Source organism: Pinus tabuliformis, chromosome 5_1 (genome assembly GCF_031772625.1).
Source record: "Pinus tabuliformis cultivar Carrire ecotype Pingquan chromosome 5_1, CPIR1, whole genome shotgun sequence".
NCBI lineage: Eukaryota > Viridiplantae > Streptophyta > Pinopsida > Pinales > Pinaceae > Pinus > Pinus tabuliformis.
The window spans coordinates 569,961,808-569,978,857 of NC_142305.1; positions in this window are offsets into that span (position 1 = coordinate 569,961,808).

Below are 17,050 nucleotides of genomic sequence, written 5' to 3' on the forward strand. Positions count from 1 at the left end.
CCATCATACAAAACCACATAAATCTCATGAATGCATATAAAGGTAAGGTAAAATTTGATCTGTTGTCAATATTGTTTTTCTAAGGAGAATCTATAAGTATACATTAAAAAAAGACAAAAAAGGTGTAAGATGTAATTCTAAACTTTGTTAAAGCAGGGCATGATACTATGGTCACCCTTTCATAGATATTCTAGTTTTTATCTAAGAATCCTTTTTTAGAGGAAAACCTAGTGCAAGATTTGGAGGAAGTGGAGTGGTCACATGGGATATTTAGAATAGTAGACCATCATGATGGATGTGATTTCTTAGAGAAATATTGACATTTCCTTACTTATGACACATTGAGCATGAGAAAGATTTTCTTTGATTTAAAAATAATAGGTCCTTACTATCATGATAAATCCACAAGTACAAGATCTGAAATACAGAGAAGCCAAGCCAAAATAGAGTTGTGATATGGGAAAACTAATGGGATGAAATCCAAGGTGAGACAGGAAGAGTGACTGGGTGATCGAGAAATAATAGTGTTATTAAGAATAAATTCCTTATAAACATGGTAAACAAGCCTTTCATCACTAGTCAACAACCAACGAACAAATCACATAGCATATCAATATCTCTCTAGAAACAAAGATCTAAGAAGGTGTTTGGAAGGATCAGACATCACCATAATGTATTAATGATAATCACAAAACCATGAACCAATTACTTTTCTCAAAACAAATTTGTCCATGTACATGGAATCTATTACATTTGTCCATAAATTTGTCTCCCATACAAAAAACCGTAATCGTTGCATGTTGTGGAAAAATAAAACATTGACAGGTTCTCCTTTAGTGAAAGAACCATGCTGTGATAGACCCCAGAAAAATGATAACAACAACCCATTCGCACAATGGGGATCTATATTGATGGTGATCAATGATTTCTGTTGCAATGGATGGTGATGCTATGTCATATTTTACATCTACATATGTGCTTAAAAATGCTTTGGACATTATATCAGTGGACATCTTTTCAGTATCTGCAGAGCGATTGATTGTAAAATGTTGAAATTGACAACTCCAATTTATTGCTTCCTTATGAAGAGGTTTTAAATTTTCCTTATAAACCCGATAGATGCCTTTCATTTGATTACATATCAACTTCTAGTTGGTGAAGACTTCAATATCATTGAAATCATGTTGTTTTGCCTCTTTTATCCCTTCAACAAAGGCAATGTAATATGCCTCATTGTTTGTCATCATTCCAGGCACTTCTCTCTTTCCATGAAATAAATGATTTGTTGCCATATTGTAAAGGACAAATTTAACAACTACTCGACCTGGATTTGGAAACCAGCACACTTCAATGCATAAACGCCACTTTTTCACCATCTTTTACACTTCAAATACCTGAAAAAATATGATAACAATAAATTCATGTTAAAAAAGTAGACAATTATCTATTTCCTAATACTCAACATGTTTTTCAATCATATATAATTCAAGAAAGCAGATAATTTTTTTCACAAATTCAATGTAAGACTGACTCATGCAATCTCTCATCATAGTTTCCAATTGGTGTTGTTGAAAGTAAACAAATAAAAGGGTAGTTTTCTTGCCCTTATGTTACAGTCCAACGTAGAATTTTCTTTAATGACAAAATCTCCCCAAAGTAAGGATAAAATAGGCGGCTTTTAAAGACAATAGAAGGCTATTTCCAACTCTATACATATTCTTTTCCATTACCTTTTCTTACTGTTTCTATAAAGTACAAAATCATAAACTCAAGATTTCACTATCTTCATTTAGGAACAACACAATTTCATCTTATTAAATTCATTCCACTAGTGTGCTGCCATATATACATGAAACATGTGCAAATCTTTAAAAAAATTCCTTTTTTTCCATTGATCCACAACAATATCATTTTGCATTCAAATCTAATCAAGACAGATCTCAAAATATATTGAACAGTGGTGTCCTTGACTTCTATCTTAGAGGCGAGAAAAGGCTGAAAATGTTAGAGATGATGGCACATTCCTTACTGGTTATATTCCTGTAGATGGCTGCCAAGTGAATTGTTTAGGTTTTGATATTAACGTTCAATACTCTTTAATGTTTTTATTTCCAATAGGTATTTCAGACTTGACAATCCAGTTTGTTTACAATGTGTTTTGAAACCTATTCCCACAAACATGACCTCGCCATTTAATTAATCTTTGTACCTCAGGGACTCCTCACCATGACCATTCTGGGCATACCCCAAAATCATGGCAGTCCACGACACCACATTCCTTTCTGGCATATTGTCAAACACTCTGTTTGCTTCCTCCATACTTCCACACTTGGCATACATGTCAAGAAGGGCACTCCCCACAAATATACAAGACTCAAATCCAGTTCTAACAATATGGGCATGTACCTGCTTACCTCCTCTATCTTCAATACCAACGCAAACACCAAGAGCACTAGTGAAAGTGATCCGGTCCAGCCTCATCCTTGCCCTCAGCATTCAGACAAAATAACTAAGTGCCTTCTCCCCATCCCCAGTGTTTGCATATCCTGCAATGATTGAATTCCAAGAAACCAAGTCTTGCTCAGGCATTTCGTCAGACATTTGGCAAGAAAACTCAATTGCACCCTGTTTATTACAGAAGTAAATTCAAAATTCATGGAAGCATCAATACAAGAAATAGAGGAAATCACGTATATAGATCTAGAGGATCATATGGAGAATTTAGTACCACAATTTGAAGAGATCCCTGAGAATAATGAAACCCCGGTTCCTAAGTTTGTTGAACAAGGAGAGTCATCAAAATTGAATCAAGTAAAAGGAAAGGCTCATAAGACCTAAATTACAAATTAAGACATAGAAGAAGACAATTAAGAAAACAATAAGGAAATTGACAAGAGCAAAAGACATGACTCTAAAACAAACAAAACATAACACTATCATTAGAAATGTTATTGACAAGAAAGGTATTAAAAGTAAAAATTTTATGGGATTAAAATATTTAAAAAATAAAATAAAAATAAATACATAAGGGTAACAAGAAGCATGAAAAAACAAGGTAATGAGAATAACCTTGTTTCACCTAAAATAATGGAAAACTTAGAAGCAAGAAAGCCTTAATTGTCACCAACAAAGCTAGGATGAGATAAAATTCAACAATAGGTCTATGAATAAATCAATTCCGTGGAACAAGAGGCACATAATGAAAAGGTACAAGATTATTCTCATATTCCTGAACATTATTTTGAGTAGTGTGACTTTCCTTTAGACATTCCTATGGAAAAGGATATCATCAAAGCATCAAAATAAGAGGTAATAGAAATGGAAAAATAGAGAGACATATCAAAAGAGAGAATGAAATGCTCAAAGAGAAAAACCACAAGATTCTCAAAAGGATGTATCACTGGTAGCATAAAAATTCCAAACTCAAGAAATATAGGAGGGAACTACACTTAAAGATCAAAATTATGAACGAAAATATACTAGTGAGGAAGCCTAGATGGTTTGTTGCCATGAAAAATAAGGGCACCCAAAACAACCTGGACATTGTCATCTAACCATCTGAAACCATACTCTAAATCAGGAAGTTGACAAAAAAATTGCAATTTTGTCAAATTGCATGAGGACATGCACTAAATTTAGTATGGGGAATGATGGGCACATAATTAGTAACATTTTGTCATTTTTCTACATTATTCTAATCTCTTTTACCTTGTAGAAACCATCATAATCATCTTTCCTACATAATTTTGTCATATTCCACATAAAATTTTCCATATGAACTAATGAAGGTTCTACAAAGGTAATAATTCTGTTATTCTACATTTTATATGTTTTTCTTTGTAAAATTAGGCTAATATGCAAGTATTGTAGAAATTAACAATTTATGTAGCTCATCTATTAATCTGTAGTAGAATCCAAGGTTAGTAATGCTTTTGAAGTAGTGAAGTTGAATGAAGCACATGGATAGGTAGAAAAAGACTCCAATAAGGTGATCCATCCATCTGGTGCATCAAAGAAGTGATTGAGTCATCACGGTGGTGCAATCAAATCTTAGGTCAACCCATCACATGGCACAAAGCGTGAAGATAGATTACACTAAGATGATTATGTGGTAGAGCAACCAACATCAAGTGATGAGATATCTTTATGTATCAAACATGTTAAGGAATAACACAATGATGGATTGAGTGTTCATATGCATTAATAGTGAGATACAAGTGAAGCATAGGGATTAAATTTGAAAAATATCAAATGGATACTTACTCATCATCCTCATTCTGATTTGTAGCATTTTTATTCTGATTTTGTTATTTTCAAAAATGATAGAAATTGACCTCACTTGGCACAGTGAAGGACAATAGACACAAACTTAAGCTTGAGTTAATGTATGCACTGTTTCTTTTGATAAAATATTAGACAACTCTTTTACTACATTGCGCGCATTAAAGTATAATTTATATCAGTTGAATTAGAGTTGTTTCATTTCTTTAAGTTTATGCATTCACTTGGAGGCCCCCCCTTGTGGATGTACGTCCTATTTGTAGTACATACTATGTTTCTGCTATTTTTCATTTGAAACTTCATGATCTGTTTTTTAACTTGTTTTTCTTCAACACTAAGTTATATAGTATGTTTTAGGTTTCTAGTTATTAATTCATTTTTGCAGATTATAATCAAGCATCTGAGAAAAACCCAAAAAGGTTTACATTTTTAGCATTTTAATTTGTGCATCGAAGGATTTCCTTTCCCCCCTGTTCCTGGTATTTTTATGATTATTTGTATGTATAAAGTTATTAAAACCATTTGTGGAAGGTTCCTTTTCCCCTTGTTCCTGGATCTCTACCTAGGATTGAATGGGATAAGCCTGAGTGTTCGCTTACTCTATCTGTGGATCATGTTTTTCTGTGTTCAAGTCTAATAACGAGAAAAATACCCTTCTCCCAACCTTGTCTAAGATTTTGATATAAATTTTGAGCTGCTGAAGTTCAATGCTTAAATCTATCTCATGCTTATCTAGGGTATTTTTCAAAGAAACTCATGCTTATTAAGTAGTTGTATTCTCATGCTTACTGCCTTGGAATTGAATGATCGCCCTGAGCGGCTGTAGCTGTCCAGTTTCAATCCTCAGTCAAATTAAATCCTTGGATTATGCGAACGAGGAAAACAAATTATGTCGTAAATTAGGGTTCCCTGAAAGCACAATTCGCCCCCGGCTTCTTTAATTGGCTACGCATTTCCAAAAACACTGCCATGGTGACCAAGCGCTTCACATACATGATGTTTGTTTCAGTATGCCTCATTCTAGTGTCCGCCCAGCCTGCGAAAGGCAACTATTTCACTGCCTGGGAATCGCGAGGTGAAACAGGTTGCCCAGAAGGTGAGGATAGCCGAGGGTGCAGAGATTTTGAGAAAATACAGTGAAGAAACGGGAGCGGTGGGAAGGTGAGAAGAGTTCATTAACATTTCATGGTATTTGATTTTAGTTTATCTAGTGAAATATTGAAGAGAATTCAAAAATGAATTGGACGAATGAACCTGCCTCTGTCTGTTGCCTGGTGATGGGGAGCTTGGTTTGCTGCCTGTCTGTCACCTGGGTGGTGAGCTGTAGAGTGCGGGGTGGAGTTTTCCCTCAGAGTCAATTGGTGAGCTAGTGAGCTATAGAGCGTGGGTATGAAAATTTTGCGCCAAGTCGAATTGGTTACGGGAGTTGCAGAGCCTGCAGTTTGGGGAAAATTCGAATTGAAATGAGAAAATTGGTTAGGGGGCTCTAGAGGCCGCGGTTTGGTGAAAATTCGAATTCAAATGAGCATTAAATCTTTGCGGCAAGAATCTGGCGGAATCCAGGAATTTTGTCAGACGATATCATATCACGATTTAATGTGGAACGGTGACGGGTGGAACGGTGGTAGAGGGTGGTGGATCTCGTGAAAGGTGGTGGAGGGCGGAGGAATTTCTGGTGGCCGGAGCTAGACATTTTTCCGGGTGGTGATGAAAACTGGGAAATTCCTCTACCTTGTTAGACTACTCCATTTTGGCCCACCTTATTCGTTCACTTCTTGAATATTTTCATATGGTTGTATCCAATGAACTTTCAACAACTGTAGATTGTCCATATCGAATCATCTCTTTCATTTCCAATCAATATTGACATGTGACACCTAAATCTCTCAATTTTCGTGTCCAATTAAATTCTAATAGGTATCTTTCACTCCACGCAAATATTTTATGTTTCAACAACAATCCAACTTAGAGCTAATTGTTAAGGGTTCATTCAGATTATGCCATTTACAAAATCATCACTCCAACCACAGGTGATTTTGATGTAGGTAATGTGACCATTGGATACTAAGCAATGTACCTATAATTAAGCCAATATTTTGGAAGGAGCTCCAACCGAGAAAGGTGCAAATTGAAAATAACATTACAACTTATAAATGGTTTGACTATGCAAGAGAATTTTTATGAGCATGATCCCAAGGTTAACCCTCCTCCCTTGGTCAAAACTGATACAAAACTCTTCATGGTGCAAGAGGTAGAGATGGGTATCAAGAAGTTTGTTGTTGGAAAATAAAAAGACTTATCTCAATTCCATGTAGAGTATCTAAAGTGGGGTTTTAAAATTCTTGCACCTCACATCAAAAAAAATTCAACAACATCATAGAATAGGGGTTCCCCACAGATTGGACAACTAGTCTGGTAATACCTCTTTTCAAGAGTGGTGACATCAATAATCCCTAAAATTATAGGACCATAATGATAAACCCCTTGTTTTCAAAGTTATTTGGAAGCATGTTAGAAAATAAATTCAGCAAGTGGGCAGAAGAAACAGATAAACATGCTAAAGGGAAAGTAGGTCTTAGACCTAAACATTCCAAAGTTGATCATGGTATAAATTTAAGGCAACTCATTGAAAAAGTTTGGGATAAAAAGGAAGAATCCTTTTGTTGCTTTATTGATTTCAGAAAATCCTTTGACATGGTTCCCGGGGATAAGCTTTGGCACAGAATGGAGGAACTTAGGGTTCCCAGGCATTTTATAGCAATTTTGCATAGGTTGTATGAAGAGGTGAACGTCAAAATTAGAACTTTAGCAGGCATTTCTAAAAGTTTTAGAAGTGATACTGAGGTCAAGCAAGGTTTCCCATTGTCTCCTACCCTTTTTGGTTTATATATCAACAAGCTTGAAGAGTAGCTAAATTCGCAAGGGGGTGACCGTATCCATTTATGTAAGTCCGTTATATGGCTTCTTTTGTACACATATGACCTTATTCTGATTGCTAAATCTTCTCTTCGTTTTCAAGAGCATTTACTTTCTCTCAAGAATTTTTATAGAAGGGTAGGGATGAAAGTCAATATTAGAAAAACAAAATTAGTGGTTTTCTCTAACAAAATAAAGCATAACCAGCAAAAGTTCTACTTTAAAGGAAATACTCTAGAAGAAGTTGCGGATTACAAATACCTTGAAATTGAATTCAATAGAAATCTAAGCTACGATGATTGTAGAAAGGAAAAAACTTTGGGGCATTGGAAACCATTTTATGTTTTTAAAAAAAGGTGTAGAGAGGCAAAATTATGGGACTGGAAAACCACTCTAACTCATTTTTGGCGTTTAGTGATTCAGGTGATTCTCTACGGTTGTGACATGTGGGCCAGCAGTACATCCGAGATGTAGTGGAAACAAATTGAGAAAACTCAAAAGTGTTTGATTACAAGAAAATTCAAAATTAAAAGTGCAGTTGCTTATGCTATCCTATTAAGTGAAGCATGGGTTGCTTATATTGAAGAAATTGCTATGGTGTGAGTCATGAGGTATTTAAAAAAAATTGAGAAAATGTAAGAGGGAAGATGCCATAAGGTTGTGTTTAATGACATATTGTGCAGAAGAAAGAAGACATGGATGTGGAAAAATAAAAAATTGTTTAGTAAATAGGGTATTTTATTGAGCATGTCACAAACAATAAAGAGATAAAAAAAAATTGTTATGGATAAGTTCCACAAACGTACTTGGGAGAAGGAGCTAGGGAGAAAGAAGAATTACTATATTGAATAATTTATTCCCACTCGTAATCATCCACAAAAAGTGTACATATGGACCAATATTTCTTCGAGATCTAAAATTCTTATTGCTTAATTAAGGACTATTTCTCATCAACTCCATTGGGAAATATGGCATTGGGAAAGGACAAAAGAAGTGTGGGAGTGAAAAGTATGTATTTTTTGTTCTTTTGGTAAAGTGGAAACGAAAAATCATTTCATTTTAGAAAGTAATGCCTTCAAAGACAACAGGGAATGTTATGTAGATATTCCAGCAACTAGCTCTTGGGATAATCTATTGTGTGAGGGGTTTGTAAATAATTTTGGAGCATTTATTATGAAACTTCAAAGGAAAAGGGCCAAATACGAGAACCACATGGAGAAGAAATTTGTTCCATAATTTCATTCATTCAAAACTGCTATGAATCTACCTTATTGGTGATCAACGAGGCCAAGTTACCTATCAACAAAGACATTGAGAAACCCTCCACTAAACACTGATCTATAGTGAGGAATGCATTGGGGTTATCGACTGAGAGCAATCCATATTTATTGATCAATTTGGACTAAAAATTTTAAAATTTTAGATGCCTCCCACATTATCCAAACACACTTTTTGTGAAAAATGCCATATATGATATTAAATTTAATCATTTCAATCTCATTTAAAAATTAATTAGTAAAATGCAAAAGTATAATGTAAAAGGTGGAGTCCAACTAAATTTTTGCAATATGCCTTATTTGGTTTAGGAAGCGAATATTGATACAAATATTAACATAATTAAATTATTATATATTATCTTAAGCTTTTTGAGAAAAATATTGTTTTGAAAGAAGTTTTCAACCATTATGAATCACAGAAGTTTGATTTCACAAATAAAATTTTATAAATTAATATTTATAGTTAATAATTTTTATTTCTATTTTTAAAAAGGTAAAAAGTGAATATTAAATATTAATATTATAAATTGAATTAAAATGAAGTTTATTAAATTAAATTCCCATTATAAATATAAATTTTATTTATTCACAATTTAATTTTATAAAAAATCAAAATTTTAATTAATAATGAATTTTGAAAATGTAATTTTCAAAAACATTTAATGTTTTTTGAATCAAAATAAATATTAATTCATGTAAAATCGATTTTTTTTGGTTATATAAAATTATTAACTTTAATTTTTTTATGTTTTTTAATAATAATGATTGAAAATAATGATTTAGTTATCAATTGCATTATTAAATTTTCCCATGTTAATAAAACATTTTCTTTTCACATAATTGATATTAAAGAACCCCGAGGGTTAGCTCAAGTGGTTGATTCCTGCTGTTAAAACAAATTTGTTATTGAGAGGTCACAAGTTCAATTTTCTCGACACTCTAGGGGTTAGGCTTCATGATTGAGTCAAGTGGATATGCCTGGTACAAATATTCTTTCGACATAGCAGTCACCAATCCTTCACATTCGTGAGCCACATAGGAAAAAATAAAAATAAAAATAAATTGATATTAAAACATATGTAATAGATATTGAAGTAAGGGTTGTAAGTAGAGTAATAGGGTGTGTAGAATGTGGCAAATGTGATAAGAGAAATAATATGAGAATAAGTGTGTAAGGTGAGTGCATAAAAATGATATGTATTATGTGAGAGTATGTGATAAGAAATAGGTGTGATAGGTAAAAGTTAGGTGTGATAGGTATGATTAAGAGATTGCGAGAAAATATGTATTAGGAAAGTGCATGATGATAATATTAGATAAAAGTAATGAGTATTAAAAGAAAATGAGATTGGATTTAAGATGAAATGAAAGAATATATAATCTTATAATGTTAGGTGAAGTAACAAGTATTTAAAAACATCTAGATTAGATTTTAAATGAACTAAAAGAAATGTAAAGAATATGTAATTGTATAGAGAGAATATAAACACATTATTAAGAATGTGGTGAGTGAAAAAAAACATACCATATCACAAGTGTTCCAAGAACTTGAAATTTCAAAAAACATGAATGATAATATAAGACACAATTGAACATCACATATTGAAAATCATTAAGAACTTATTCTAGGTTGTCTATCTAACGTTGTGAGAGAAGAAAACATATTGTGTACCTCATTTAAATATTTTTTAATATAACGAGTGTTCCAAGCATAACAGTTTGAAAGCCAACATATGACACTATCAATTTAGCCTCACATGTGACCAATTTTTTCCACATGCATCCCCACATTGGATCCTTTAATACAGTTGTAACATCTCATCAGTTCAATGTCTTAGGGTTTTCATTACGTGATACCATCCAAAATCGATCATCTCGGGGCTTTATTTTAAATTCATAGTGAGTCTGATTAGCCATTATTGTTTATGAAGGAAAAAATAATTTACCTCGCCAAGGTAGGAGGTATTGCTAAATTTAACTTGGAAAATACAACTGTGTCTCTGGAGAGTGATCCAACTCCTCCACTCACGAGTTTAACACTGTGGACATCTCTCTTTCAGTTTATAAAAATGGAAGATGATTGTCTATTATATTTGGAAAATCATGGTAATCTCCTAGAAATTCTTCCTCCATTTTCGAGGATATTATGTATTGCATGATTGCTACCCCTTTATAATTAAAGTCAAACACCCATAGTGCATTATAAGGAAATTTTAGCCCATGAATCCAAGACCACTATGAAGCAAATGAAGAAACAATAACATATCATAGAATACGTTAATCCAATGTAAATAGAAGCTTGAAAAATCAATTTCGTTTTCGCCTGATATGACTATTTTCTTCACAGTTTTATAAATAATTCGTTGTGGAAAAATGATTTTGATTCAATTTTGAAGGGATTTGACCATGGAGAATTGAATTTTGATATGAAATTATTTGCCATATGAAAATTGGATTTTCATAGTAAGTTTAAGGTGGGTTTGGGAAAAAAAGGTATTGTTGTTAAACAAGAGCTTTTATTTAATGTTTCATCATGTTGGGACCAAAAAATAATTAGGGGAAAGGTTTTTTTTTTTTTGGAATCAATTTTGTTATGTTTATTCAATGTGATGTTGAGCTCCAAAACCACACTCATAACATTAGTGATTATTCAACACAAAGTGTTTCACCTTCTCAAAATTCCTTTTCTCAAGCCTTTGGAAGGATAGTACAATTAATTCCCCCTTTGAATTGAGTGATATAATGGAAAAAAATATACATTAGAGGATACCCAAGATTAATACTTACGTGTTTTTTGTGCAATTACCTTTTGTTGTATGTTGTTCGTTTTTGAAATGATAAAATGACCGCATTTAATTTGTAATTTGAATATGGTTGGGGTAAGAGGTGGTATGATCTAGAAGTAGTAATTGGAGTTTGATACGGTTCAATAATTGGTCTTTTCCTACCACTTCTGGAAATTTGTGGTTTTTTAGGAATATGGGTAAATTTTTTCTATTTAGAATCTATGAGTATGTTTGTATTATTAAATTGGTCTTTTCAAATGTTTCATTTTCCTATGAGCTAGCTATAGTGAGTTTTCAGTTCACATAAGGATTTTAATCTACTCATATGTTATAGTTATCCTTGACACTCGCCTCCTCCATTTTTATGTAATGGAGGTATTTTACATACTATTACAACATCGTAAGTAATAGATTACTCTTACATGGTACAACACCTATGAAGTTCTTTGAATGCAGGGCCACTATGTGACCAAGAATCTTGATGCCTTGGTCATTTCCTCTAATCCTTGTGAGGAGATTGACATGGATCATTTTTTCATTTTGTAGACTCAAAGTAAGGTGAAACAACACTGTCATATGGAATGACATCAACAACCATGTTGTCAATGTTTTTATCACAATTAACGTGAGTATGTTCTTCCAACAACTCAGCCTGAACTCCACCTACAACAAAAAACACTTTCCCATATTCGACAGGATAAGATAGGGGAAATGAAGTAGCAGTTGCAACATATCCAAGACATGCTTTAGATGTCTGAAATATAGGGTTAATAGGAATAATTATCCCTTGTCCATTCTTTCAAAGTCTTCCTCTGTTATATCCCATTTTTCTTAGCAATCAAGAGCGAATACTAGTAGTATGTTTTACAAAACTAGGTAGAGCAATTCAAGGTGTTGCTTGCACTATTGAAAGTTCTGAATAACCTCATCCTTCTCAATCAATTGTTGTGACAAAACATCATAATCTTGTCTCAAAGTTTGATATTGATTCAACATGAGGCTTTTAGACAACTAACCTCCATAACCCGTTGATTATTTTTCTCCTGGAGCTTGCAAAGTTACTTCTATTAAATTTCATTTTTTGAGTCAAACAACTTCATGAGTGTTTTTGTATCATGTTTGAGCTAATTTTTCCATACTTAGGCTTCATTTTTTGTTTGTTGGTTGATGGTATTGATTATGTTTTAAATCTTTTATTTATCTGAAGACCCATTAAGCTTACTATATTATAGTATCTAGAAGAATCAATTCTTTTTCAAATTGTAAATGTTTTTTAATAAAAAAAATTGATACATATTCAAAGATTAGATCATTTTCCTTTTTTGTATCTTCTATGGCTAAAATGGATTTAATTTTTTTATTTTTTTACTTTTGCAGTTTTATATTATTATTTTTTAACGTTTACTGATATTAATTATATATGACATAATTTACAAATTAATTAATTTTTTAGGCCATTATAAATGATTAAATATCTATAAACCAAACTTCTAATAGTTTTATATCATTTTTATAATAGAGATATTTTAACAAAATTAATATTAAGCTAAGCCTAGGCTGAGTAGAGCTTTAATTTTGAAAAACAAATTGGTATACCTACATGTTGTTGGGTAAAATTAATTGCTTAATAAATAAATAAAACAACTAATTGCCTAGACATTAATTATCAACCCGAGGAGCGTCTTTTTATTTCAAGGCAATCGACAAACTATATGTATAACAATACCAAAAGCTAACACTGGTTCTATATGATTGTGTTCTATACTATCAAGCTCATTTAACAAGAAATAAAATGTAATACTTGAATAACAAAAGTAAAATGAAAAAGAAGAAAGTAAATGACACAAAAAAACAAGTATGGTAATCACACAACTTGAATCATTGCTAAATTAAATAACACCTTGCTGAATTGGGAATTTAATGTATTTCACTCAACATAATTCAGATGCTAATCTAGAGCAGTAAATTGAATGAAATCTAGAAATTGGATGAAATAACAAATCTAGAAAATGTAGCAAACAACAAACTAGTTAAAAGAAAGGAAATATACTTTAAGGAATAACAATAGAAATTCAAAGAAACAATCACACAACTAAACTACTATAGATGTTCAAGGCAGCACCTCGTTCAAGGTAGTGGTACCAACTTCCCAAGACTCAGTTCCGCCTTGAGAAGTAACTCAGATCATATTACAAATAATGGATATAGAAGTCAATGGATAACTTGCTTCATTAAAACATATGAGAGAAATAATTACAGCATAATGAAGCTCTTAGCTTTGCCTCAAATTCAACAATTGTTCATCCTCTCATCTCTCATCTCTTATCTCTTCTCCTACATCCTATCTAACAACTTTCCAACTCCTATCTCCTAATTATCTCCCAATTATCCTTTCAATTATCCTCTAATTCTCTTCTCTATTCCCCTCCTATTCCCCTCCTCCTTCCTTTGATCTTTGTTTTCATTTAGATACATAGAGAGCAAAGGGAAGTTACAACAAAGATGATTACAAAATGATTTCCATTACAATTTTGGATTATACAAAACAAATTGATTAGCAAGATCATATTTGAAAGATCTTTCCATCAACATTCAGCAGGAATAGGTCGAATTTGGTATTGCAACTGGAAGAATTTGGAAAATCGCTGCAACAACAAATCTGAGAAAATATTCTTCGAAGAAAATTCTGTTTCTCTTAATACAGACCGAATTTTCAAAAAATTCTCGTCAAAAAACTAATTCAGTCCATTCTGGACAAAACCGATGTTTCAAATTTTCTAGATTCTCCTTCATTTGTCTGAAACATCCAATGCAAAAGTGTCACTTCTTATTCCAACGAATTTCTAAGTTGGAATATTTAATTATCAGTTGGAGATAAAATTTACAATCTGGAAATGATCTTGCAGGCCAAAATCATGAGTGATGTTACAACAAATCCATTAGTAAACCATCATTGGTAAAATCATTCATAATAATCATTAATTTATTAAAAATAAAGGAGAAAATTAGTATTTATCCATAAGAGCATAAATAATTATAAAATGATTATATGATAAATTATGATATATGACGTGACAAAGAATGGTAGAAATGGATGAAATAGGTGTCAAAAAGTGATAATAATAAGGAAAAATTAGTGGCCAAACATACCCCCAAACTGAATATGTTGCATGTCCTCATTCAACCCCAAAGCCTCTGTATTAACCAAGCTATAAGAAATGTTCATCCCAAGTCATGAAAGTGATGGAACAAATGAGTTCTTCCTCAAATAATGAATATTCAATTTTAGCAATGTTGATGAAGGCGTAACAATTTTCACATTGACTTTCAACCATATGTATATGAAGTTGCAACAAAATATGATATAAGTAATAACAAACTTCATTAACCATTTTCTCAAAAACTACAAACCAGATTTTGCTGAAATTTGGCAAGAAGATTTCTACTATATTAATGCTCCAAAAATCATATCATTTTGATGCACAAAGCATGAGATATAAGAAAATGGCTATAGGTGATAGTGCGTGATTTCTGAAATTTTACAAACTAATTTAACTTGAAATTTTCTGGGTTTGTGTATTTTAATGATACCTCTTTGTTGTCCAAAAATCACAAGAATTCAGTTCATAGTTTTAAAGGTATGCACAAATCAATTTCTGCACTATATAAAAATGAAATTGTATGCCTTAAATGAGAAAAAAAAGTAGAAAACATCCATCATGTGTAGCAATTCCTCCCCCAAACTAGAGAATTAGCATGCCCTCATGCAAAACTAGAAAACAAATTGAGGTGGTTGCTACGATTGTGGTTGAAATCTATGCTTGGTGTAAAACAACATGGAATAAGAGTGGTTTTGAAAAAGAATAAGGAGATCGGTGGATGATGGCATGATCATAATAAATGAATGAATGAAAGTAACACTCCCCCAAACTGAAAGCTTCTATGTCTCTGAAAAAGAGGAAGTGGTAAAGATGTGGAATGAATGATGATAAATAATGCTCAATGGATGTTCATGAAATTCTCCTAAACTTTTAATAAATCAGAAATTTATGCTATTTTACCTCATGTTTTACCTCCAAAAAATGTGGAATGACATGACTTGCATTTGTTGAAGCTGATGTAGGTTGAGCTAATGTTAAAAGTGATGTAGAAGGTGGAATCCATGCAAGCACATCCTATCTGCGAGTTGCTCAAACCTCTTCTGTTAGTTGAAATAGTGTGGAGTCGCTACGAATAAAGTTTCCCACCCATACTTGTTGTTCTCCTGTAAACAATTCACTGCACTGTATGCAATTTTCTTGAATCCATAGTTTTAGTTTTGAACAACAATAGATAAGCCACATGCAAAAGTTTCAATCAGAATTTTTTTTGTATAAATGAAATAATAATATTTTGTCAAATCAGCAAGTTATGGTGGAGTTAAGTAATTATTACACATGCTATCCCATAATGCATACCTTCACCCATCAAATCAGAAAAGGGCATCCATGACCATAAAGCATAGGAAAAAGGGAAAGGAAATTAAGGATTTATAAATGTAGGTGACTAATCAAATAAAAGCGGCGTAAAATACGACAAAGGCAATCAAAGCATTACACATTAAAAGATTTGAAATACCCAAAAAAAGAATAAAACAGATATTAGATCATTATGTAAATAGATATTTACCTTAGGTGGAAAAGTGACGAACGCATGACTGACGATAAATGTTAATGACTGGTGGTAGAGTGATTAGACAATAATGATATAATGTGTATAAAGATATAGTTTACCATGCATGTTGGCTAATTGAATTAGAAATGTTGTTCAAATAGTAAATTCTCCTTTAGAAATGAATCCATAGGGGGTAATAGGATAGAGAGTATTTGGCAGTGTAACATAGTACTTCAATACCACGAGTGGAGCCACTGCTACCGACAGGCATTCATAGCCTCGACAAGGTTGCTTCTTAACCCCAAAAATCAATCAGAGTCCTCCATTTAGTATTTAGATGGTTTTCTATTTTTTATTGCTATAAAGAGACCACTATGCTGGCATGGTAACTAGATAATCATAGTGCCATTCACTAGGATATAACAAAGTGATCAAGCTGGCTCATGATGAGACTTTAGAAATTTCTATATAGATCAGCTAGCTATGATACCATGTAGAAATTTTCACTTTAGATCACCTGATAATGCAATGTAACTAAATTAAAATACTTGATCTACTTCTACTATCAAACTTTGCGGAAGCTTAATCAATTTTAGCAAGATCAACAAGAACACATATAACAGAGAAGAGGAAATCATACACATGAAACACAGAAGAATACTCTGGGGAAAACCTCAACAAAAAACCCCGCTATCTATATTATCATACAAGTGGAAATATTTCAGGATTACACAAAGCTTTAGCTCTCAAGCTATCCAGCTCTCAGTACAATCCATCATTGCTGCTCATAGATAGAATAGACAACACACATGCCTTCCTTCAGTCCTCTAAGCCTCCTATTTCCTTACGCAATTTCTCCTAGGTCCTCCAGCTGCAACCTGTGTGATTCTCACCTAACACACAACACTGACCACTGAAATAACTGTGCAATCCTAAAGGAGTTAATTCCTTCTGCATGGATGAGTTTCCTTTATAGGAAAACTCCTCCAACTGATAGTACAATTTCCATGTCTTTAATCTTAACTGGGTCTTTGTCTAAACTGACATGCATTGGTTATTTATGAGAGAATATTCAGTTATCTAGAGAACACTAGTTGCATGCATGAATGCATTAACTAACTGAACTCACAATTAGTT